This window comes from Chelonia mydas, chromosome 7, assembly GCF_015237465.2.
Source record: "Chelonia mydas isolate rCheMyd1 chromosome 7, rCheMyd1.pri.v2, whole genome shotgun sequence".
Taxonomy (NCBI): domain Eukaryota; kingdom Metazoa; phylum Chordata; order Testudines; family Cheloniidae; genus Chelonia; species Chelonia mydas.
In genome coordinates, this window is record NC_057853.1 from 44,064,648 (window position 1) to 44,089,404 (window position 24,757).

General features: G+C 45.9%; 1 protein-coding gene across 2 annotated transcripts in view; it reads left to right on the plus strand.

Moving 5' to 3' along the window:
- Nucleotides 1-24,757, plus strand: part of HEMK1 (HemK methyltransferase family member 1) — a 108,000-nt gene that overhangs the window by 56,583 nt on the left and 26,660 nt on the right. For both annotated transcript variants that reach the window (XR_006291994.1, XR_006291993.1), the window contains exon 10: nucleotides 14,119-14,181. The gene's annotated coding sequence lies outside the window, so the exon portion shown is untranslated. The remainder of the gene's footprint in view (nucleotides 1-14,118; nucleotides 14,182-24,757) is intronic.

The following is a 24,757-nucleotide window of genomic DNA, read 5'->3' on the forward strand; positions in this document are numbered from 1 at the left end:
AGGAAGTGACCCAAAGTCACCCAAGAGGTTCATGGCTCGGAACAGAGCACTACCAATTTAGTGCCCTACCTACTGGATCGTCTTCTATGCTATTTTCAAGTCCTTTGTTAAAACACTGCATCTGGGTATTCCTTGCCATTTGTCACCCGGGACCTGCTATTTTGGGAGGATGATAGTGCTGTGGAAGCTGGAGAATCTCTTTCTTACTCCTCTTTATTTAAGGAAAATGGGAGAATTTATCACTCAAAGACATGTCGAGTATCATCGCATCCCTTGCTCTCAGTATTTGTTATAAGAATGCCTTTTGCAGCATGGATTGCTATGAGAGCCACTGCCAAATGCCCCCGGATCTAAACAGACAAAAATGGGAAGAGCAGGTTTCCTCATTTTGTCACATGATAGAAGGGGAAAGGAACTGGTGGTAAGAACAAGGCACATGATCACTATGGAGAAGGCCAAGCCGCTTTAGGAAATGCTGGCAGATGTGATGTGTTAGGGGTTTGGAAGAGGTTTCCCACTCTAATGTATTTAGGGTTGCCAACCCTCCAGGACTGTCATGTGATGAAACCCCCAGGAATACGTTCAACCAAAATTGGCAACCTTAGAATGTATTCCTTCTCTGCTTCCCAGAGATGATGCAGGGAGGGCTTTGGGTCCCACAAACTGAAGACCACATATTGGAGATGAGTGCCCCACCCCATTAACCCCTCATGGGGAAGGGTGTGCAAAGGAGGGAACCAGTCCCCTCGTCCTGTTAGACTGGCAGCTTGGCCTAGGTTTTAAACAGGAAGAGAGCCCCATGGCAGACACAGCACAACATCATGGGGGTTGGTGCCTGCTATTCCCCTGGGATCAGCGAAGGCATGGGAGCACTGTGTTTCATTTCTGTAAGCAGCTATTGCATTGTTGGCATTGGTTCTTGGCAGGCTGTATGAGTTTCAGCGGATAACCTTTCCTCAGCAGGGACCACCTTGTACTTAATGATGTGGTGTCTTGAGCAATCTTCTCCTGGCAGGCTGCTATGCTTACTAAATCTTATGCAAACACACCTGTCCTTAGGTTACTTTGTTTCCTCCCTCTACACTCCCTTTGTCAGTTTCTGCACCACTTATGACTGTCTAAAAGCTATATTGTGAGCTCTCTGGGGCACAGACTCTCTGTGTGGTGGTTTGTTTGCATCGTGCCTAGTACAATGGGGCCTCGTTCCTGTGCTGGGATCCTCAGGCTCAGCCATCATAGAAATAGTAAATAATGATAACCAACAGAAGACCGGCTTCCCCACTGTAGCTTCTCAGTGTCTGTTACTGAGGTTTGTCTGAGTGCCATCAACAAGGCTGTTGGTGTTGTTGCCTAACTCTGGTGTATAGAGACGTTGGCAGAAATTGCAACATTCCCAGCTATCATTTGAGTTATGGTTAATTAGCGATGTTTGCATGATGCCTTTGATGTTCCAGGACCAAATTCAGAGCGGGTATAAGTGGGTGCAACTCCATTGCCTTCAGTGGAGCTGCATCCTGCTACTCCACATTTGAATTTGGCCCACAGCAGGATGAAGTAACCACCCTGCTCTTGTTTTAGAACACGTCTGCGGACTTGCCCCAGCTGACCTCACAGACATTATCTCTCCCTTTTGACAGCCTGTTTCCTGCTGCTGTTGTAAGACCCTTCTCTGCGGCTCCTGACATCTGGAATTGCCTTCTTAGCTCTCTCCTCTTTGTTCGCCTTCCATCTTTCTTCAAGTTTCCAGAGAAGACTTGTCATTTCTCCCTTGCCAGTATCTCCTCTCGTATCTCCCCTGCTCTCACTGTTTATGATTGGACTGGATAAGTGTATCACTTAACCCTAGATAATTTGAGGATATGTTTTGTACAAAAAGCTCTACCAAAGAAAGCGTTGCATTGCTCTTGATGTGGTTATGCTAAGGATGGGGCTTGCTGGGATTGGAGCTGTGCTGCCAACAGCTTACCAGCACTCATGCTCTTCATGCTCATACATAACAGATTAAGATCATATCTTGCTTGAATGAGATCTCTTCCATCCATCCACGTGGGCAGGGGTCCTCAGGCTGCGAACAGGTCTTGTGCTTTAACTGCTAGGTCAGTGATTTTGTGTTTGTGTGTTTGTTTATTTGTACCAGCAAAGTCCACAGTTTTCATTCGGGTAGTGCCTTAAGCTGTTATATTGTAACTTGTGTAATTTCAGGCACTGTTTGAGCATGTCGTACTTGTTGGTCAGTAATGGCAATGCCAGGAGAACAGAACTGACTGTCCCAGGGCATGTCCCTCTATTTGGACTGACTGTGATAGGAGGTAGAAGCCAATGTGGGAGAAAGGGGGAGAGTAGACTTCCTCTCTTCGGAAAGGTTTCCTTCTTCCCAGCCAGGGCCTGTGGCAGTAGTAAGTTCTTCCCTCTCTTACAAGGGGAGAGACAGGGATAAGGAGTGGGTTAAAAGGGCACAACATCCTCTAGTTCCTGATTCAAGACTGGAACTCGAGGCCTTCTCTGATCCTACAGTGTGAGCTTCCGGTCTCCAGGCTTTGCATGGGTAAATTCTGGGTTTTGCCTGGGTATTTACCATTGCTAATAGCCTATACCTAAAGTCCCAGACAGGAGCAAGGCAGGTGGAAATCATCAGGGAGAGAGGCACTGTCTGTGTGTTGAGGAGGAGGAGGGATTCCTGCCCACCCCTGAAGAGGATAGGTCTGTTCTGCAGAGGCGTGTGTGGGATTTAACATTTTAGTTTCAGGCACATGAGACAGATGAAATGCTCAGTCTCCCACGCAAAGGGTGTGACCTTTCCTGTATAAAGGGAGCTTAGAGTTGCTGCTGCTTTGGTGGTAGCTGCGAGAACAGAGAAGGCTGCTGGTTTGCCTGCAGGGGAGAAAGGCAGAATAAAACTGTGATGGGGTAGTCTGCCCCTTAAGGGTGGTGGAGCCTAATGGCCAGCCCACCCCATCATGTGGCATGACCCTTTAAGAGGCTGGATGGTCTGACTACATATATAAAGACCTGGGAAATATTGGGAGAGAGGAAGTGGTCCTGGGAGTAAGAAGTGTTCAGAAGGAAAATTCTGTTCCTGCTTCTTTAAGGGGCTGGGGCCAGTAGCCTTGCAGAGAGCATGGGGCAAGGTTCTCCTCTCCCCCAACCAACTGGGGATGAGCTGAGAGACAGGGACCAGCATAAATGCTGCCTTCTTCGTAGCGAGGCAGACACCAGCAGGAGAAGATGGGCCTGCTTTGCACCCCTGAGGACTAATGGGGGAAGAAAGGGCCAGCTAGGGAGAAACTGGCTAAAGCCCTACAGTGGGCGAAATTACAGTCCAGCTCCAGAAGGAGAGCTGGAGATTTGTAGTTTAAGGAGAGGGATAATAATTGCCCAGCTCCAGGAGGGATGGGACTCCTGCTCTAAGGAGAGACAGAGGGCTGGGAACAGAGCTCGGAAGGCGGGCTTCTGGGGAGCCCTGAAAGCCACAAGGATCATTTGCTTATTTGGGACTTTCCAGGACTGTTTATGTGGGGTTTTGTAATATACCAGCCCCAAGGAGGGTATTATTGACTCAAAAGGGCCCAAAGTAGAGTGATTGGCTTCCTGTGAGGAGAAATGTTGGCAGGGCTTACCTGCAGTGCCATGCCTGACTGAAAGGGGGTGCACCGGGTGACCTCCCCACCGTCACAAAAACCTACCCTCATCAATAGCTACAAATTACTCCAGTTGCTGCTAATGTGGGGGTAACTTTAGCGCTTGTGAAAGTGTGACACTCTCAGTGCTGGTTTGACACGGACATAGTGCCACACACTTTTGCCATTGCAGCTCCATCTTGACTAGCATCTCCACCTGCTGTTCTAGTCCTGGAATCTTCCTCCCACCCCTACCACAAGGCTCTGCTAATGCACTTCAGCCCTGACGTGTAGTTCCCTGCTAGTACAGTACTTGACCTCTCCCCCTTCCTCCATCCACTCTGCTGATTCACTTCTACCTGCGCTGTAACAACCCTTGGTATTCAAGTCTTGGATCCCTACATAAATACCTCAGTCCCGATCCTCAGCATCACTTATTAGTTCCTGCCGTGTGTCCTTAGAAACGTTCGGCCAGTGCTCCTCACTGCTAACCAGTGTCATTCTAGCTCCTGGGCCCCTCCAGCAAAGGGACTGACAATGGTGCCACAGAGGGTTTGTGATATGAACGTACTGGACCTAGACAACCAGTCTGATTTTCATTTCTGGTCTGCGTCAGGATTTAAGCCTGGGTTCTAGTGAAGGGCTAGTGCACAACTAGTGCACTCACCCACTGCATCGGTCATCTCTTTCCTCTGCCCTCCACAATGTATTTTAGTGCTGCTTGTAATGTCTCATATCTGCCCTGGCATTGGTTACTGTGAGATAAACTCTTGTTATCCTGTGGCAGGAGCATGGTCTTCAGATTCTTTGTGCCCCTAACTTGGAGAGGGGACTGCGTGCTCTCACCCCCAGGTTTCATAATCATGGTATCTCAGAACTCAGGAAGGTAGAGAACTTAGAAGATTCTGTCCCTCTCTTTCCAGGCCACTGACAGGTACTGCCCAAACAAGCAAGACAAATGCATTCCAGAAAATAAAATACAAGGGTGGCCGGAAAGCTGGGGATGCCACACATGGTTTGGAGGCTGCAGTAATTGATAGACCAAAGAGTTTCCTTTCCCATCATGCCTTGGGGTGAATGTGTTGTAATTTGATACTTTGCTATTGTGTCACTTGTTTGCTGCTGATATGGTGGGAGCTCTTTATGAAGTTACCTTTCAGTGATTATCACTTTTATTCAAGAAAGGCCCAGGACTGGAATAGCTGGTGGAACAGCAGGTCTGGAGTGAGGTGCATTGGCACCACGACTAAAATATCCAAGGAGCTGCGGGTGCTTTGACAGTGCTATGGTGCAGCTCAGGACTGGGATGGCAGCAGGGTTGGGCAGACTAGGATTCTGTAGTGAAAAACCATTCCATTTCTCATCTCCTTTTGCACAATAAGCACACCAGTGCTTTAAAGCTATAAAGAATCTTGGGGAAGCTTGTATGCGCCTGCTTGTGCTGGCCTGGCCTTATCCAGCCAGGGTTGCCAGTTTCTCAATGCTATAAATATTTGAAAAGCTTTTTCAATGGTACCTGCATAGGGGACTCTACTGTGCTAGAGAGAGGGCTGATCCATCAGGCAAAGACCTGCAACAAGGAGGAATGGAAATGCCAACAGCTAGACAGAAATGAGCTCCAGTTAAAGACCTGGTAACAGCAGGACCTGGCACATAGGAGGAGGAAAAAGATGACAGTGTTTGAGTCAAGGCTAGTATATACTTATAACATAAAAACCTAGTTCCACTGCCTGGACCAGGGAGAAGTGCATGGGGGGAGCCAGCCTATAGGAGCAGCTGCTGAACCTATGCTAATAAAATAGCCCAAGACCTATTCCCAGGAGTGTGCTCAACCAGATTCACTTTCCACAAAACAGCATGTGTTCTTTGTTGCCTTTTTCATGAGAGCAAATTGGTGTTTGAATAATATAAGAATTTTTTTCTCCCCAGACCTTTGTTCAGAGTTTAACCACATCCAAACAGGAAAATGTTTTCACTTGTCTTTAAACTACAGAGGATTGTACTTAGTAGCAACATTTTCAGTTCCCAGCAGAAAGTTGTTATTATCGAAGAGTTGCCAGTAAGTGAAAGTTATGTTTGTGAGGCTGCAGCCAGGGAAGAAAGCCCAGGGGCCTGTTCGGTCTGCACATCCCAGCATTTCTTGTCCTGGCGGCAGCCCCACAAACCTGCCTCCTGCTGGGACCTTTCTTCCAAAAAATCATTGTGGATCCCATTAACATTAGATTCAGTGGGACGGGATCAGTTCCTGGTAAAAGTTGTTAATATTGGGACTGCTGTTAAGCAGCATCCACTGTATGTATGTATTTAATTATTGCACCATTTTTCTTTGGGTTTTGGCTAAAAGCAGAAGTTTCAAACACCAGTAGAAAACCAATTCTCAGAGGAGGTGAAGTGCAGAGGACATAGGACTGAAATTCAGGAGACCTGGGGTAAAACTCTGGCTCCAATGTAGTCCATGGGAGTTTTGTCACTGTGATAGATTGAAATCCTCCACCCCCATTCATGCTCTTACATCACTGACTTCAGTGGGGCCAGGATTCCACCCCTGGTTTCTGTTCTGTTTTCGTGAGGATCTGCAGTGCGACATTGGGAATGTCAGAAGCCTGACCAGTGTAAGTTCATTACCCAGTCTGCCCCTCCTTTGGTGTGGAGTGGACACACATTAGCCTTTGCACTTCAACCAAAATGCACTGTTTTAGGTAAACTATAAAACAGATTTACTAAGTACAGAAAGTTAGATTTTAAGTGATTAAAGGTAGTAAGCATAGAAATGCAAGTTGGTTACCTAAGAAATAAAAGTAAATTTCCAGTCTGAGTTCTATAAATGAAACAGGATTTGAATAAAGCAGTGTGTCACCCTGATAGATGGTATAAATAGGTCACTGATCTTCAATACACAGGCTGGAACTGCCTTCCAGACCGGGACCACCCACTTCAGTTGAGTCTTTGTCCTCCAGATGTGTTTCCAGGTGTTGAGTTGTGGGGGGAATGAGGCCAAGTCATGATGTCGCTTCCCCTCTTTATAATTTCTTCTAGTTTGTTGGAAAGATGTTTTGCTATGAGGTTGGTCAAGCAGTCTCCATTGTCTACGTGCTCTCCCTGAGAAGTTTCCATTGTATATAGTTCCTGGGATAGTGGATTCTCTTTAATGGGCCATCAGTACATCTGGCTACTCCACTGTTGTACCTGAAAGGCTGGATGTGGGTGTTCCCAAACTCACAACGTATTTCAGTAACATATACAGCAATATTTCATAACCTCACATACAATGATAGCACATTCAATCCAACAGGATATTAATGTTCAACAGATCAGGACTTTTAAAATGATACCTCACAAGGCATACTGTGTACAAAACATATCATAATTATATGATAGTGGTGAATATGGGGGTTCCTGGGTGTTGCTTTGAGTGCCACAAACATTCTCCTGTAGAATAATCTGAACCTTTGGATGACAGAAAATGGAAGGGAAATGAGAACAGCCAAGCCAGAAGAACTAGCTCCCAGTACAAAAAGATAAAGAGGTGTTACTGAGAATGCAGACAAATTTGTTAGGAGACAGAATTAGCACAGAAATAGAAGCGTTGCAAGAAGGAAGCACTGCCCCCCGTATGTGACTGGGAGAAGAACATGGGCAGTGGAGGAAGGACCAGTATATGGAGCAGGTGGCTGCCTCAGTTCCCAGTGACAAATTTTAGTGTCCAGGACAAATACTTTGCTTCCCATTTCCCCCAAGTACCGAGTACAAATTACTGCAGAGTGCTCAGTTTCTCTCATCTCCCACTGAAGTCAACTGGAGTTGAGGATGCTCAGCACCTCACAGGAGTAGCCTCTTTCTCGGGGAGTGGATGGGTGGGGGGGATTCTGGCCCCGAGGATTGTAAAGGGATGTGCAACTAAGAGTTGACCCAGAGGGCGTCACGAGCATGTCAAGGGAGGCTGGAGAAAAAGTTGCTCATCTGGCAACAATCTGCTTTTCTCTTGGATCCTGCTAAAATGTCCATCATGCAGCTCTGCTTAATTTTCACTTCCTTGCGTGCTTTCTCTGTGACTCATGAGCAGACACAAGGTGTTTGGTCTCATGCCTGATACTGGCTTGGCAGTAAGACAAATTGCATAAGCAAAGCAGCTTAAAAGTTGCCATTAATGGCTGATACAAGCCAGAGAGAGAGATGCTAAGGGAGAAAGTGACTAGGAAAAATTCCACACCTCCCAGGAGGCTTGGGTGGAACTCAAGAATTCTGGTAATAATGTATCAGAGGGAAGGGTAATCTGGCCTTGTCAGTCTTGCTTTTCGCCACCTCCCTGAGTCATACTGTCTCCATGTTTTCAAAAGCTCTTTCTGTTAGAATCAGAGTTTCAGTGCGGGGGAATCCTGGGGGCTGAGCCCAGCATGATCTGATAGAGGCTCCACTAGTTAACAAACTGCTGTCCTCTTCAACCCAACCAATGGTCCATCTCCCTTACCTCCACTCCCAGGAAGCACACACCTTAGGGCCCAGAGACCTTGGAGCACTTCTCTCTGTTGGAGTAAAGTTCACTCTCAAGGCAGGTATTGATTTGATCCTTTGGTTTCAGTGCAATTCTTTTCCCTCCATCGTATTACTGTGGTTGTACATGAGTGACCTGGGGAAGCTAGACGTTGGTGAGGAGCTCCAGTACCTTCCAGAACATTGCTTGCCCCTGCTCGCTGGCTCTTTGCAGTACCCTCTCCAGCTGCCAGGCTTTTAGAAACATTCTCCCATGTTTCTCTGTGATCTCCCCAGTGCCCTCTTCCACATACTGTAAAGGCAAAGAGACAGAACTGAAGCCTAAGTCTCATTTTACACACACACAAAGATGAGCAAGGAGCCAATGAGCACAGCCTATTGAGAGCAGCCTTCACAGCTCTGCATCTCGCAGCCCTGTCACCAGCACTTGAAGGCCAGCAGTATTAACAGTTACTGAAAGACAAGGAGTGTTCCTCACCAGTTGGAGACTGTCAGCTCTAGCAGCTCTGAATTTGTCAAGAGAGAATAATTATCTCACCTTTGTAGTTTGGGGTTCTAAGCATTCTAGATACCAAGATGCCAAGGTGTGGAGCCTGGGTGAATTTCTGTCTGCTTGCAAGACGTTCACAGCTGAGATTCATGTGTGGTGGGCCTGGATCTGTAATCCTTGGGTAGCAGAGATTTCATTTTAGCTTCATTTGGAAGGTGCGAACAGTTTGGTCTCTCTGAGAACGATTTAATTTTGTTTGCCTCTGTATCAGAAGATGCTGCCCCCTCATCCACTTGGCCAAATGCTGCCTAGTAGCCCTGTTCCAGTGTAATTTAGAAAACCTGCCTGAGCAGCAATGAGTTTACATGCCATACGAAAGATCAAGATCCTCCTTTAAGTGAATGGGAGCAGAGGATCTACTCAGTACTTTGAATAGAGAACATTTTCCTCATAGGTAAGAAAAGTAACCTGGAGAAATTCTCTCTCTTCTAAGAGCTTCTACAAACTTTCACGGTGTAGGCCGTACAGCATGTACCAAGGAGTAGTGAAATCACACTTCTATAGCTCTCTACCCCCTTAACCTTTCTATTTCTCTCTCTGCCTTTGCTACTCCACTCTCTCTGACAGCTTAAGTTAAATCAGTTTGAGTGCCTTATATTGATTCAACCAAATTGGTTTGTAAACTCTGTTAGTTAAATTGTTGAACTTCTGTATGTAGACAAACCCTTACGTATCCTCCTGGCATCTCGTTCAGTAACCCAGCAAATAGCAATGATGAAGACAGAAGGCCCAATTCTCAGTTGTCCTACACTTTGTGTAGCTATTTACACCCAATCAGAATGGTCATTTTTCACATCCCCTTTGCTCTGCCTCTTGGGCAGTTCTTTACATCTGTGCAATGGAGAAGCAAGTACGGAGTCACTAGCATGGCGCATGATCCACTTGTCTGTTGTGTTAGTGTCGGTTGACTTTGGCTATGTGTATGGCACTCTTTGCCCTTCCAGTGTATTGAATGTTGTTTTTTAGTTTGCACTTAGCTGATGTTTCCACTTCTATCCTCACTCACTCCTTATAAAGGTTTAGAAACTGCTTCAGAGTAATCCACCACGGGCAGAATGTCTGGGGCTCTGAAAACCTGACCCTGCTTCCATTTAAGTAATCGGCAACACTGTCAATTTCAGTGGTGCGCAGGATCCGGCCCATAGGCAATATTTTGAGAGGAAACTTTAAGTGAGCTTTAGGGAAAAGTATCGTTCCCTTTTTATTTTTCCTAAGCCCTGTGCCCACTTTTGCAGCATGAGTTCCTGCAAAGTGTCTGAGCACCATGCAGCTGTTTTTCACGCGTGCTGAGCTTCCACAGTTACAAGTCTGCTACTACTTGAAGCCAGTGGAATTTGCAGGTGCTCAGCAATCCTATAACTCATGATCAGTAGAGCTCAGATTGGGCACCAAACACGACAATTCTCCCAAATCATTGGCTACTTGGAAAAAGTCTCAAGTGTCATGTCCAAAGTCAGTGTCAGAGCCAGGAATAAAACTCGCATCTTCTGGCTACTGGTCGTATGCTTTAGCCGCAGGACCAGACTTCATCTGAGACACAGCAATGGGCTCAGCTAGGTCTCCTATTAACACATTCTTGTGTGGCTTTGTTTTCCCACTTTAGATTGATGAAATAGTCACAAAAATGGGTAACCTCTCCTTTGTGGTGCCCAGGGTTCCTCAGATGCTCAGTGCAGAGTAGGATAATGCAGGCAGGTGGCAACACAATCAATCACACGACCATGTTCACAGGAGCTGTCCCAGTGACATGATGGCATGGTGCCAGCCCTCACCCCCAAGCTGTTGGAAGAATAAATGTTCCCGGAGCTACCCGGTCAGTTTTCTCCAATAAAAGGAAACTGGAAGCTAGTTGGGTAGCTAGCCAAGATGGTCATGTTGAAAGAAATAAGGAGGTTTTTTAAATTAACAGATGAGTTTTCCCACACACAAGTGCAGTCCTACCCCCTCAAGACCAGTCAAGGGGAATCCTTGTGTTGAGTAATCCCGAAGAGTGAATTCCTCTCTTTACCCAGGAGAGGCTGTGTCCCCCAGGTGGTGCTGGGCAACCACTGATAGACAGGACAGGAGAAGCCAGGTTTGAATGGACATTGATTTAAGAGAACCCCTCTTTCTCTCTTTCTATCATTCTAACACCCTTCGCATTTGCTGAATGTCACCTCTGTCAGCCCTAGCAACTGAGGCCACTTTCAGAGGGAGATCACTACAGTGTGATTGCTTGCAGAGAGCCAGGCACCCTGCCGTCCTGGAGAAAAAGTTATGGCTGAAAAGGAGTTCTGCCATCATCAGGAAGGCACAAGGAGCTTTGTGCTTCTCCTCCTCCTCTCCTCCCGTGCAGACTGGATCTCTACTCAAAGGACTAGCAGACTGGATCTTGCAGCTTTCCCTGAAAGACGAGCCAGCCACAACAGGTTATAAATACCCCTTTTATTGCTCCTGCAGGGGAGGGAACACAGCAACACCCAGACCCAATCCCTTTAGCTTGGCTCAGCATCAAGTGACGTAATGCTATCCTTTAGTCATTTCACCTTTTGCTTGCACCAGACGGCCAGATTCCACCATGGCTAGGAGCAGAGTCTGGCCTGGAGGGGCAGATTCTGCCCATAGCTTGCTGGATGTGGAAGGACTGTTGGTAGCAAAATCAGTTCAATCAGGACCCCCGGAGTGCTCACAGCGTAGGGTGTCCGACTGGACTCAAGAGGCGAACAGAATAGACAAAGGGGGTGGGAGGGCGAGCTGACAAAATGAACTGAGTAAAGGGTGCTAGACCCACTAAGGTTACCCTGCTCTTCTCCCACATGGATTGGAGGAAACCTTCTGACAACCACCATCCCCAGCAGAGAGTCCCAGTGCCCAGACAAGATACTTGCACTGGATTTGACCCCGAGTGGCCTCTTACCCCTGTGTCTGGCTCTTCAAAGGATTGACTGGAGAAGCTGTCTTACCGCAGAGGCGCACTGCTGATTGGTGTCAGGAGATCAGTGACGAGGATGGATGCTCCTGCTGGCAACAGGAATGTCCCCAAAATGACCAGATTTCCTTTTAATGTCTCAGGGCAAGTAAAGCTAGGACACAGGCTTCTCACTGCACTAAAATTATACTGACAAATAGATGCACAGTGGAAGGAGGGGACGGGGCAGTGGAAACCAGGAAGGGTCTGGGTTTGGAGCACAGGGTGGTGCCTGGCAGGAGATCAGGCCCAGCAGAAGTCAACTAAAACAATATAAGGTTCTGAGATAAACCCCACAAGTCAGGGATGCCACTCTGTCTTTAACCCTTCCTATGCTGCCCATGTACATGGAGTGAAATCCTAGCCACCATTGAAATCAGTGGGAGTTTTTCCATTTATTTCATAGAATCATAGAATATCAGGGTTGGAAGGGACCTCAGGAGGTCATCTAGTTCAACCCCCAGCTCAAAGCAGGACCAATCCCCAATTTTTGACCCAGATCCCTAAATGGCCCCTTCAAGGATTGAACTCACAACCCTGGGTTTAGCAGGCCAATGCTCAAACCACTGAGCTATCCCTCCCCCAAGGGGCCAGAATTTCACCCACGGCAGATATCATCTGCCACTCAGATCTTTGCTGTGTAGACAACACAGTACAGCCTTTTGTAGCTCACTGCCAGACTAGGGCCTCACTGGACACATTTCTTCACAGCCAAATGCAATCAAGTTTCCAATTCTCCATTCTGCACTTGAAGGAACGTGCCTAAACAACTGGAGGCTGAGGAGGGCTGAGACACTGGTTCCAGGATCTTGGCATCTGGGCTGTGGGGTTCCACTCTCCAAGAAAGGTCTCAGACACTGGGCTATGTATCTGGTGTTTGCCTGAGAGACCCAGAGCTAGGGATAGTGACCAGTCACCTAACAGCACTTGAGATTCAGCAGTTGCCATCACAGATTGATGTCCACCCAAAGAGAGATGGACTGAGCCAGGTGGTAATAGGGGCTATATTAAGTTTGTTGAATTGTGTTCCTAATTCTTCCTATAGTATTCCCATCATGTATAAAGAGCAAGGGAGAGAAAAGTGTAGAAAAGTGCGTAATTTTCTTTTTCTTTTTTTCAGTTGTGGTTAATTGCACGACATTCTGAAACACTACAAGTGCAGAAATAACTTCCCCCCGCATCCAACTTTTCTTGCTGCTTTATTATGTCAATATGTATGAATATACTGTGATCTTGATAGGATAGCTGTGTCAGCATGGGAGACTTTTTGCTTTGTCTGTCTTCAGATCATGTGTTCAATAAAAATAGTCTTGCTGGCTGATGTATGCTAAAAATGGGATTTTGAATGCACTTAGCATTGGCTTAACTCTAATCCCAATTAAATCAGTGATAAAACTGCCCTTCATTTCCATGGGAGCAAAGTTAGACCAACACTGACTGCTTTTGAAAAATCTGACCCCAAAGTAATATAAAAATACTCATTTTGATAGATATAAGAAGGTAAGGTCCTTATTAGACAAAGTTAAAAATGCCATTTTTTCCCTTGCAAAAAACCTGAAAACAAATCAACCAAAAAAAAAAAAAACCCTGAAAATTTGAAAATTTTCATTTTGGTCATTTCTATTTTTCATTTCATAGCTCTGCTCCTCATTATTAATTGTGTGTCGCTCTAACAGCATATTAGGCACTATGAGTACCTAATACATGTGAGTTAGAATAAATCAGCAGTTCTCAAATTGTGGGTCGGGACTCCAACGTGGGTCATGACCCTGTTTTAATGGGGTCACCAGGGTTGGTTTAAATTTGCTGGAGTGGCAGGGGTCAGGTTACAGGCCCCCTGACTAGGCATGAAGCTCTTGGGCGTGGACTTTGGCCCCCCACACCAGGGGTGGCAGGGCTTGGACAGGCTTAGGCTTCCATCTCCCCTCCTGGGGTTGTGTAGTAATTTTTGTTGTCAGAAAAAGGGGCCGCAATGCAATGAAGTTTGGGAACCCCTGGAATAGATCCTTCAGAGAGGAGCTAAAAGTGATATAGTCTCTGTGCTCCACTACCCATTTCAGAGTGGCAATGGTTAGTTAAGATAAGATCTCCACTCTATTTTTTTTATCTAATAAGAGGTACAAGAGAGAGTGGAAAATATTAGTCTTTTGTTCTTTAAATAACAAAAATTGAGCCAGTCACATGACAGGCACGAGCTGGATCAAATTACAGCAGAGATGTAAAAACTCAGCAGTTCTGAGAGTATCGGGAAAAACAAAATCTCTGTAAAAGTAAATATGGGTTAGGGTTTCAAGGCAATGTGCCAAATTCACCCCTAGCGTATTCAGTGTGTACTATGGAGTCCAAATAAAAACTGATATTCTTTCTCTTGAATGATAGCCCTGGATTTGCAAGTTAAGCATATTCTGGTCAGAAGGAGGATCCCACACAGGTTGCAAATAATACCACATATATCTGTGCTAGAATGTGGATTTCTGAGCTCTTTTTTTTTCTTTTTCTTTTTCTTCTTGCAGATGAAGTGAAAGGTGCCGGATGAACAGCTCTTGCAACTGCAGCCCTTTGTCTATCCCCGCAAAGTAAGTATAGCATGAGCAACAACAGTCCAGGCTTGTCTGCAACACGTTGCTGAGGTGTCCTGAACCTTCAGGAATCTTCTCGAGGGCAGTGGTTCTCAATCTTTCCAGACTACTATACCCCTTTCAGGAGTCTGATTTGTCTTGCATACCCCAAGTTTCACCTTCCTTAAAAATTACTTGCTTACAAAATCAGACATAAAAATACAAAAGTATCACAGCACACTACTACTGAAAACTTGCTGACTTTCTCATTTTTACCATATAATTATAAAATAAATCAATTGGAATATAAATATTGTACTTACAGTTCAGGGTATAGTATATAGAGCAGTATAAACAAGTCATTGTCTGTATGAAATTTTAGTTTATACTGACTTCGATAGTGCTTTTTATGTCACCTGTTGTAAAACTAGGCAAATATCTAGATGAGTTGATGTATTCCCTGGAAGACCTCTGCATACCCCCACGGGTACGTGTACCCCTGGTTGAGAACCACTGCTTTAGGAGACAGAGTGTTATTCACTTTCCAAGTCCATTCGGTCCTCTGCCTTCCTACTGAGTTTGCCAACAATTATTTGACTGGTGCACTTTTGTAATGCTGCTTCTGTCCACAAGAAAATGGATACCCTAGTGGAAATTCCAGAAGGTTCTTTTTGAATTGTTCATTTGGCTTCCATTGAACAATTCAGTGGAAGACAAACAGGCCCATTTAGCTTGTTCAAAACCTGTTTGGCCACGTGGAAAAAGGGAGCTTTTTTAACTGGACTTCCCTCTAGGACTGAGACCAGCTCCTTTCAGAGAGGTCATCACCATAAACTCAGGCCAGATTTGTTCTGGTGCCCTTCAAGTGAGTGGTGCTCTGTGACTCATTACCTATCAACCAGACTCATCCAGCCTCCCTGATAGGCAGCAGACTGTAAAGCTGATGAGTGAAGTAAGAAGGATTGGGCATTTCATCCTAATTTTCCAGGACATTCATAATGGTCAGTTGACCACTCTCTGCCAGCACATGCCATCCAGAGAATCCTATGTTCTCCAGCTATTGTTCATGCCAGGGAGCTGTACAAGTACAAATACAGTAAGACCACCACCAACATACACACACCAATGGTATTTTTACAGGTTTCTAAAATTATCCTTTTCCTCTACCTCCAAGCCCTCTACAGTTGCCCATGGGGTATTAAAGCCCCTTAGCTTTACATGCAGAGGGAGTTAAAAAACAGTCTTAACAAAAATACCTCTCTCAAATATTTCTAAACTAGCTCATTTGTAAAATGTGGTATATGCACACAATGTAGTAGAGTGGGATAAAGGTTGTCTCAGCATTCGTTTGGGATGATTTGCATAACTCATTCTCTTGTGGCTTTGATGTTTGTGAATAATGCAGCCATCCTAAATTTGTGCTAATAAGTCTTTGACTGCACGCTACAGCACCATGTACTGTATAAATCTCCAAGGGTTTACATTTAAATTGAAGCCGGTTAAGGAAGACAGAGCTAAATTTATCACTAAGGCTTTTAAGTTTTTCTCTCTATTTCTCTTCTGCTTAATAGTTTTTTTTCCAAATGTGTTTGCATTAAGTGATTTATTCTGGAATGACCCATCCTGTTTGGAGAAGAACAGGAACTGAATGGGTTCTGGGTGCAGCTTCTGGGAGGAAAAGTACCTGGTCAGGGTGCTCCTGGAAACAATGCTGAGTGTAGCTCCTGTGAGGAGAGAAGCAAGGGCTTATAGCTCCAGACCAATGGGTTAAGCATGTGCTGTTTCAGAACTCTTGCTTTTTGCATGGAGCCCTCTGAAGCACAAGCACTGTGTTTACACGGAATGATCTTGCGCTAAATGTGGTCTGTAAGCACAGTCCTCTCCCTCCCTGCTCTGTTACATGAAAGTCTCGCTGTGTTTCATCCTAAATTAAAGAGGCGGGAAAGATGTAAAATATCTAATCATATATTCACAGACTGAGGCTTTTTATGACTGTTGCATAAAGCAAACAGTGAAGCACCCAAAGAGCTTGGCAGCAGCTGAGACAGACACCTCTCCTGGTGCTCGTTCTTGCTGAGTGTCTTTTATGGTGATCTGAGTCAACTGGATTCATACCTGCGTAGGTGGGAGGTTTAGAAAAGAGCCTTGGCACCTTGATTGTGAGCAGTGCTAAGAATGGGTCACGTTCCCAATGGAGGAGAGAATTAGAGGGCTGCCTGTGTTACGGGGTAGAACAGAGAACCCAGTGCAAAGCAAAGAGAGAGGTGGCTGGCACAGTCTCCCAGCTGATACCAATCGGTATATCTAGGTTTTTATATGTTCTCATCACCCTAGTATCAGTGTAGGAGAAACTTTCATCTCATTCTAAAGAGGCTGAGTAACAAGTTGAGGGAGAGAAGGCTGCAGAGAATCACGTGGGGTAGTTGGCCATGATTTTCAAAAAGAGAGGCTTAAAGTTAGGCTCCTAGAGTAAAATTCACCAAGAGCCCAACTGACTTAGGAGCCTTTCAGTGGGATATAGGCTCCTGAGTCAGTTCGGTGCTTTGGAAATTTTTACCCCCAACTAAGTTTTCAGAAGTGCTGAGTACCCACTGGGTATGTCTACAGAGCCAGTGGCCATGAGCCTCCACGTCTAGATCGACAGACTGAGGCTTGCACTAAAAATAGCTGTGTAGACAATGCTTTTAAATTGTGGCTCAGGCGGAGCTTGGGTTCTGAAGCCTATGATGAGGGATGCCACCCCCCACCCTGGGCTTCAGAGCCTGAGCTCCAGTCTGACCCACAGTGTCCATACAGCTATGTTTAATGCCATAGCATGATCTCAAGTCTCAGGAGAGAATTTTGCTCTGTACATGTTCACAAACATCACTTCATCTGAACACAGTCACCATTGGGCTAGAAAAAACATTACAATAATGTTACTGTCGAGCTAACTAGAGTGGCTTATGACCATGAGTGCCAAGCTTAGCACAGACAGTTAAGGAACAGAGCACAAATCCCAAACTGGTTGTGTGTTCTATATTTAGATTTCATCAACGAAGTATCAAGTATGAACTCCTCGAGCACTACAACAGCCATTAACATGGAGTCACAGACAGTCCCTTTGGACACTCGGGTCTATCTAGACACCTACGCAAGCTTGCCTTTGTGATAGATGGTCTCTTATACCAAAAATCACAACAATATTCAGGTTACTCCCAGTCACTTACCCCAGGTCAGTTGTACCTTAGATCTCTCCCCAAAGACAGCACCTGTAGCTAATCCTCTAATAAACCAACTAAAGATTTGTTAATTAGGAAAAAAAATTGAGAGTTAATTACAAGGTTAAAGCAGGTAAACATATATACCCATACAAATGAGTTACAGTCTTAGGTTTCAAAAGGCAATAGAAGCTGCTGTAATATGCAAACTCTATATGTTCCTTATGGCTAACCCAAGCTGAGCAGCTTTGGGATCCCTTGCTTATGCTTAGAAATATTGCCTTCTCCAAATTCCACAGTGATACAGTTCCGACTGATCAGGGACTTTTATTCCCTTCCCCCAGAGCTCACATGGATGCAGCAAGTATTGGTGCCTGCTTCCTCTTCATGGGTGTGCGGGGGGTGGGAGGGCGATCTTCACTGCCAGTGTCCTTTGATGTTTCGCTATGGCTTATTGGGTTTCAGTTGGCCTTCTTGTGTGCAGGACCAACGCTTTACATTAATTAACACTTCTTTCCTGTTTGGTGAGTTACATGATTACAGAGGTTTACAAAGCAAACACTCCATATAACTTCATACCATGGTCCAACCATAACCATACCAAGTGAGATCAATACATGCTGCATCCTACAAGCATTTCATCAAGTCTAAACACTCAACACATTCTTAGCAAATTAACATCTATGTTAACAATGCTAGCACACAGATGAGCCAGACTGGTTTCTCGCTATGCTTTTATCAGTATTCAGTAAGGCCTGGGGGCCTTGGCATGAGCTGGTGGCTCATAGTTACCTAGAGGTTTAGGAAAGAAAATGAAGATCCATGCATCGAAACTGCATCATTACCTAGAGGGCCTGGGATTTCAGGAGACCCACTCAGATGGGAAAGCCTGAGTGTTAGCTATAAATACTCAAAAATATGGCTGACTACCATGACATAACATTCAAAGGACATGCTGTGCCTGCCAGTTTACAGTACAATCCGTCCATGGAGTGTTCCAGTAAACCTGGAAGGAGTTATGGGACAAAGTGACCACAGCCTCTGAGCCTGGGGGGATCAGTGTTCTTCAAACTGATTGAAAGTTTGCCAAGTACAGTTAGTCCTCTTGGAATTAGACCATGCTCAGTAATTCCTTGTGCATTAACTGCAGCCTCCTGAGTTTACTGTTCTGATAGCTCACAAGTGTTTCATGCAATTCTAGATCTTTGGGCCCTGGTGCAGCTACATCTGGCTCAAACTGAAATATGTTTAGCTGACCAGAATGGGTGTTTGCAGTTTAAACTGATGTGAGGTTCCTTCTCTTTCCATCAGGCTGATTACCATGAATTCCGTTGCCTTAATTTCAGCTCTCCGCGATTCTAGGAATAGGTCCTTGATTAAATGCTCGGAAACTAATCTATTTTTAGTGCTTCAGTTACAGTACAGTATACTAAATATAGACATGAGCCCAAATCAAAACCCTAGATCCTGGGTTATGGGGGTGCTTGAGATCCTTGCCCAAATTTAAATTTTGTTGCTTGGGCCCATCTCTAATTAAAGCTAATGGGCCAGATCCTCCCCTGATATACCTCAGCATTTACACCAGGTGCGTATTTGGTCCAATGGCGATCCGAGTGGCTGCAAAAAGCCTCTTCTAGCTTCTTCGGTTCCTGATTCCAGTTTTAAGATGGCAATACTGAATAATGCCTCAGGTCAATGGGGAATAGAACTCTCTAAGGAGCAGCAGGGCAATAAAACCTTTTGGGTGGCGTTTGGTGTCTGAAAACTCTGAAATCGTAACTTGGGTGAGTTGAAAATGCTTATTTACATGCAAACCAGCCCAGTGGTTTGCTGACGACTTTGCATTGCTCACTCTGCTGGAGATGTTGCTATCTCTGGTCCTGTCCTCCTTTTTGCAACAGAGCAATGCTGAAGCCAGCTAAAGGTAATAAAAATAAATTCCCCTCAAGCTGTGAAACCTGAGAGACAGATCTGGCAGTGCAGAGAACTTTGCAGAAGTCTCATGACCAGACTCATTTACATCCTGCTCCATTGGAGCTAAGGAAATATTTTATGTGGCTAGCACTTGTGATGGACCAATAGCCCTGGAACCTGAAGTCTTCTAACTTGCCAACTGACCAGTTACTCTGCATCATAGGGAACAGCAATGGAAGCTGCTTCTACACCTTCCTCAGTAGAAAGTTGTCTTGGCCCTCACCAGGTGGTCACCTGTAGGACTGATGTGCTCTACAGACCATTCAATCATTGGCCTCTCTGCTGAAACTCCCAAAAAGGACACCGGTCTACTAGGAACCCCGTTGAGACCCACCCACTCAGTTCACCTTGGCTAATAACTTTCAGACAATAATGACTTGCAGGCACTGCTAGCCAAGGTTGGGGTTGAACCAGGGCTTTAAGGTGAAAGGCTGTGTAATGCATCATCCTGGCAAGCTGCCCAGACACTAGCCTCTCCAACAGAGCTCCCTTTTGTCTTGGCTCATTACCACCCCTCCTGAGTTTCATAGCTAGCTCCCGGAAGAGTAAAGTAGACTCAATCTGATTTTTATTTTCCCTTTGTGTCTCTCCCATTCGTATGCTGGGCACTGCTATCTGTCTCTGCTCTGAGTGGCACCGTGGGCAGTCACTTGCTCTGTGTCACTCTCAGCATACTTCACCTATGAACCAGATTATTGCCTTTAAAAATGGAGACGTCCCTTTCTATAGACGTTTCCACTGGAGACTACGGGGTAAGGGTTATTGTAAACTCCCTCCATGGACAGCTCTGCTGGGAATGAGCCCAGTTTCCAGTCAGCTTGTGGAATTTGTATTGCATGTTGATAAAATAGCCCAAAATAGCTTCCATAAGCTGGGTGATGTTGGAGGGTTCTGTATTTATTTCTGGGAAAAGTTTAAAAAATACAGTAGGTCACACTGTAACTGAACAGGCCATGCGGTGGTGGTGGGGAAACGGAGGGAATGATCACTCACCCAGTGATCTGATCTTTGGTGGTTTGATGAATTCAGCCTCTTTCTGCTTGTGAGCTGCTTACAATGTCCAGGAAGTTATTTGATAAAAGGAACGAGCCCAGCTTTAGAGCAGGGAGTTGCAGAGCTGGCAAGGAAGGAGTGCTCATACAGCCCTGCCAACGCCTTATTTTCCTCTGCCTTCCAAGAACAACACAGTGTTCCATTGCCTGCCGCCCCCTCAGCTGGTGCTGGGAAGAGCAGCTGAGTTTAGCTCATTGTTCCTGGAAGTAACTGAGATCTGAGCATTCTCTGCTGTCAGGAACTGCTTGCACAGAAAAAACGAGCAACTCTGAATCCTTCTCCCTCACTAGTGCACGTATAAAACTCTGCATCAAAAGAGACCACATAGTTGTTCTCAGGGTCCTCAAAAAATGTACAGGGCTCTCTCCCATAAGCCTGGAATTTGGGAGCAATTAGCATATTCAGACTATAGTGTAACGTCATGGACCCAATTCATCTCTGGTGTAATTCCAGCAAGTTCAGTAGAGTTTCCACCAGGGCCAATTTTTTTTCTTTGTTTAGCAAATTGAAGTAACGTCAACTGTTCAGCCAGTCCACATGATCTATCAGCCAACTATTCCACAGAGTCTGTGTTTGAAGAGAGACCTTGCCTTGCAACACAGAACAGGTGGAGCAAGGGGCCATTCGAATGTGACTACCCCAGGAGGTGGACTCGTCCTGTAACAGACAGTTCCATTGTGACTATGCCCTGGGGATACTGGAGAGGAGGGTATTCAAATGTTAATGCTACTTGAGGACACAAAAGATATTAATGCTACTTCACACCAGGCTATTAGGGCCATATCCAGACCTGGTGTGAGTGACTGACTGCAAACTCCATTGAATCAAATGAAGTTATAATCACTTCTATCAGGTCTGAATTTGGCCCATAGATAGGTGGATGGTTTGGGGAGTCATGTGGCCTGGGTTTGTTTCCTGACTGTGCCACAGACTTGCTGTGTGACCTTGGGCAAATCATAGCACCACCTGCTGCTTCAGTTTCCCCGTTTGTAAAATGGGCATAATGATACAGAACTACCTTGCAGGGGGGACAGTGAGGATTTATTAATGTCTGGAAGGTCTTCAGGGGGAAAGAACTATAGAAATACAAATTATTACTATGCCACTTGGGAGGTGCTCCCTGCGAGGCTGCTCAGTTCAGAGTCAGGGATAGAAGAGCTCTCTCTTCAGGCTAGCCCAGTGCTCTAATTGAGCAGCCATGTGAGGGGTCTGCAGTCCAGTCTCACACTCTGTCCCTGGTGTGCTGTGCTCTTTTTAACTTCAATACAGAGTGGTGGCAGAGAAAGCTTTAAAATGAGTGATCAGTGAGGAAGTTAAAGCTAGAGCAATAGATTCCTTAGTTCCTGGAATAGAGTCTGGCAGGAACAGGTCTAGTAGTTGGGGTATGAGGACATTTTTCCTAAGGTAGAGAGTCTGCAACAAGTCCTGATGGACAGGAGAATCTGGCACTCAGATACTGCGGTGATGGATGGGCAGTACAAAACCCCGAGACAGACTAAAGACAAAAAATTGTCTTCTCTTGGGAAGGCTAGTCTTTGATGGAAGGTTAAGGAGAGCCAAGAACAGGAAAGACAGAGAGAGCCCTGCTGAAGTGTGTGGCTTTCCAGACATCTAAGCTGGGGCATTCAGGCCAGCTGGGGGACTGATGGGCTGGAAATTGCTCTGGGGCAAACTATGGCGGATGCTCTGGCTTGGTTAGCTGTGGTGTGGAATGAGGGACCATCTGTGAATACTCTCATTGCTGCCTTCCTTGGTGTAAATGGTCTGCAGAAGAGCCTAGGAGGTATTGCCATATCATCCACTCTGGGATTAGTTGATGGGAAAGTCCGTGTTCAAGAGGGAGAAAACCCACTCTGGTTTAATTTTATATGCTTCATACCTCGTTCTCCCCCCCCACACACACACACAATGTCAACATGGGAACTTGCAGACATTCAGGTTTAGGCTCTACTTTCAGCAGTCCCCAAACCTGATGGTGTAAAGCTGCACCAAACAAACATTCTCCGTGCTCTGGAAGCCCTTCCCCAGAACACAGAGAACCAGTTGCATGGATACCCGTTTCTCCTTCTGCCCTCTGTATGGCCCATTACCAGAGAGCAGGCTCTGCGGGCTCGGGCAATAGAAAACTCTTTGCCCTTCCCTGTGCTCTGGGGATGTGTGTATGGCCCAGCCAGTGGCATTTGCATTACGATGCTGACAGCCTCAAACGTCTGCTGTTGCTGCCGTACTTGGGTTCCACTGAGCAGCAGAGAAGGTGCCATGTCAGACCAGGCTTGGTCTCAGGCTCTGGTTGTTCTTTGACTGTATGGCTCAGCCCTCCTGTTACGTGCAGCCTCCTCTGGGTCTGTGTGAATTCTTGCTCTTGATGCGCTTCGTTGGGACCCTGACACAGCACTGACTGTGGTGTTGAGGAGCCTTTCAAGTTTCTCTCTTCGGCTGCCTCGATTCCTGGAATCGGCTCAGGCCAGGCAGCAGCTTGAAAAAACACTAACCAGAAAAATAAACACACTTCCACTTGATGCGTTCCTATAAACGTTGCTGCAAAGGGAAAACCAGAGCAGTGCAAGATGAGCTGAGACATCCTGTGTGGTGAAGAGTGCTGGCAGCTGAGTCAAACTCAGAAAACAGCTAACTCAGAAAAACCCACCCATCCCTACACTCCGCTCCAGAGGCAGCTTCATCCAGATGCCATCATCATGGGAAGGGGAGGGAAAGGTAGGGGGCAGCATGACAGTGCCTGTCCAAAGTAGCATACTAACTAGGATTTCCCTGCAGGTCTGTGATCTCACATGTTGCCTATGGTAACAACATGTTGCTGCTCCTTATTGCTGAGTAACAGTCTCTGACCTCTGCTTGCTCTTCTACCAGTTAGCGAGAGCTTAACATGCACACACACACTCACCACACCGCTAAACCAGTGACACTGTTCACAAAGCCGAGCAAAGAATTCCAACCAATTGAAGTGCCTATAGAATTATGAATGAGTTGTCATTTCTCATTTTTCAGGGGTGGTTGGGTATGTGGATTAAAACCAACTTTTTTTGTTTTTTTGTTAATAGAAATTCTGGAATCAGTTGCTCCCTGCTGAGACTAAAACACTGCTACAGTATTCTCTTTCATAGAAGGCATGGCCCCATAACGCTAGTCCAGAAGAGCCTCTTTCATACTGCCATGCAATGAATCTTAGAAATACCAAGCAGAGAGTTTTTATTATGACTGATATTAGAGGAGCACCTAGAGTACCCTACAGAGACTGGGGCTCCGTGTGCCATAGACACATACTGTGCCCAAAGCTCTTACATTCCAAATAGGCAAGACAGAGAAATGATGGGAGGGGAAACAAGGCAGTTGGGGTATGTCTACTCTGCAGCTGGGAGCCAAGCAGACAGACAAGAGCTAAAAATAGCAATGTGGCCATTACAGCACTGACTAGCCACCTGACCTCAGACCCAGGGGGACAGGTGGGTCTGAGCACCAGTGGTTAGCCTGAGCCGTCACTCCAGTTAACTATCCACTGCTGCTATTTGTAGCATAATACCTTGAGCCTGTCTCCTCAGGCTTGGAGATTTGCTCCCCACAGCCCTAAGACATGCCCAAAGCAGAGAAGCTATTTGCCTGAGGTGATACAGGAGCCTAGTGGCAGAAACAGGACTGGAACCCAGGGCTCCAGGGAGCCAGCCAGTTTAGTATCAACACCACCTCGCAATGTAGAGTTAGAGTGGGTTTCTAAAGAGCACAGAAACTGAAGATTCATCTCCTCCCACCTCAAGGCATAAATATTGTAGCAAATCTGCAGGCATCGGTCTTTGCTACAGCTGCTCAGCGGCATATCACAAGCACTCAGAACTCCAGGGCAAGTGGGACTAGAACTCAGCCCTCCAGTTCCAAAAATCACAAGCCTTCTACAGCTTGAGCTAAAGACCACTTGTGCACACCCCTCTTTGAAAATCTATAGCAAAGCCATGCTCTCTGGGAAGACCTCTCTAGAAAATATACCTATTAAAAGCTAATTTTCCATGCAGCAAGGCCTGGATTTTCCCACCTCCCACTGTATCATGGGTTTTCCTGTGTGTTTTAAAAGAGATAAACTGGGAAAGAGAGAGAATAAAAGGTGCCTTTATAAAAGTGCTCGTGACAGGTTTGGGGGAGCTGCTGAGAAACAGCAGAAACATACTTGCATTCTCACCAGCACAGGAATATTACTGTGTTCAGGGGCAGTGAGCACTTGACAATTTTCACAACCAATCTCTCTTTTCAATCGCTCAGACGTTGCACAGATTCCTTTGGGGCAGGAATTTTCCAGGCCTGGTCTTGGCCCAGAGGAGAATAGTTTGTGGGGGGAGATGGTTGGTTGGTTGTTGTTTTGT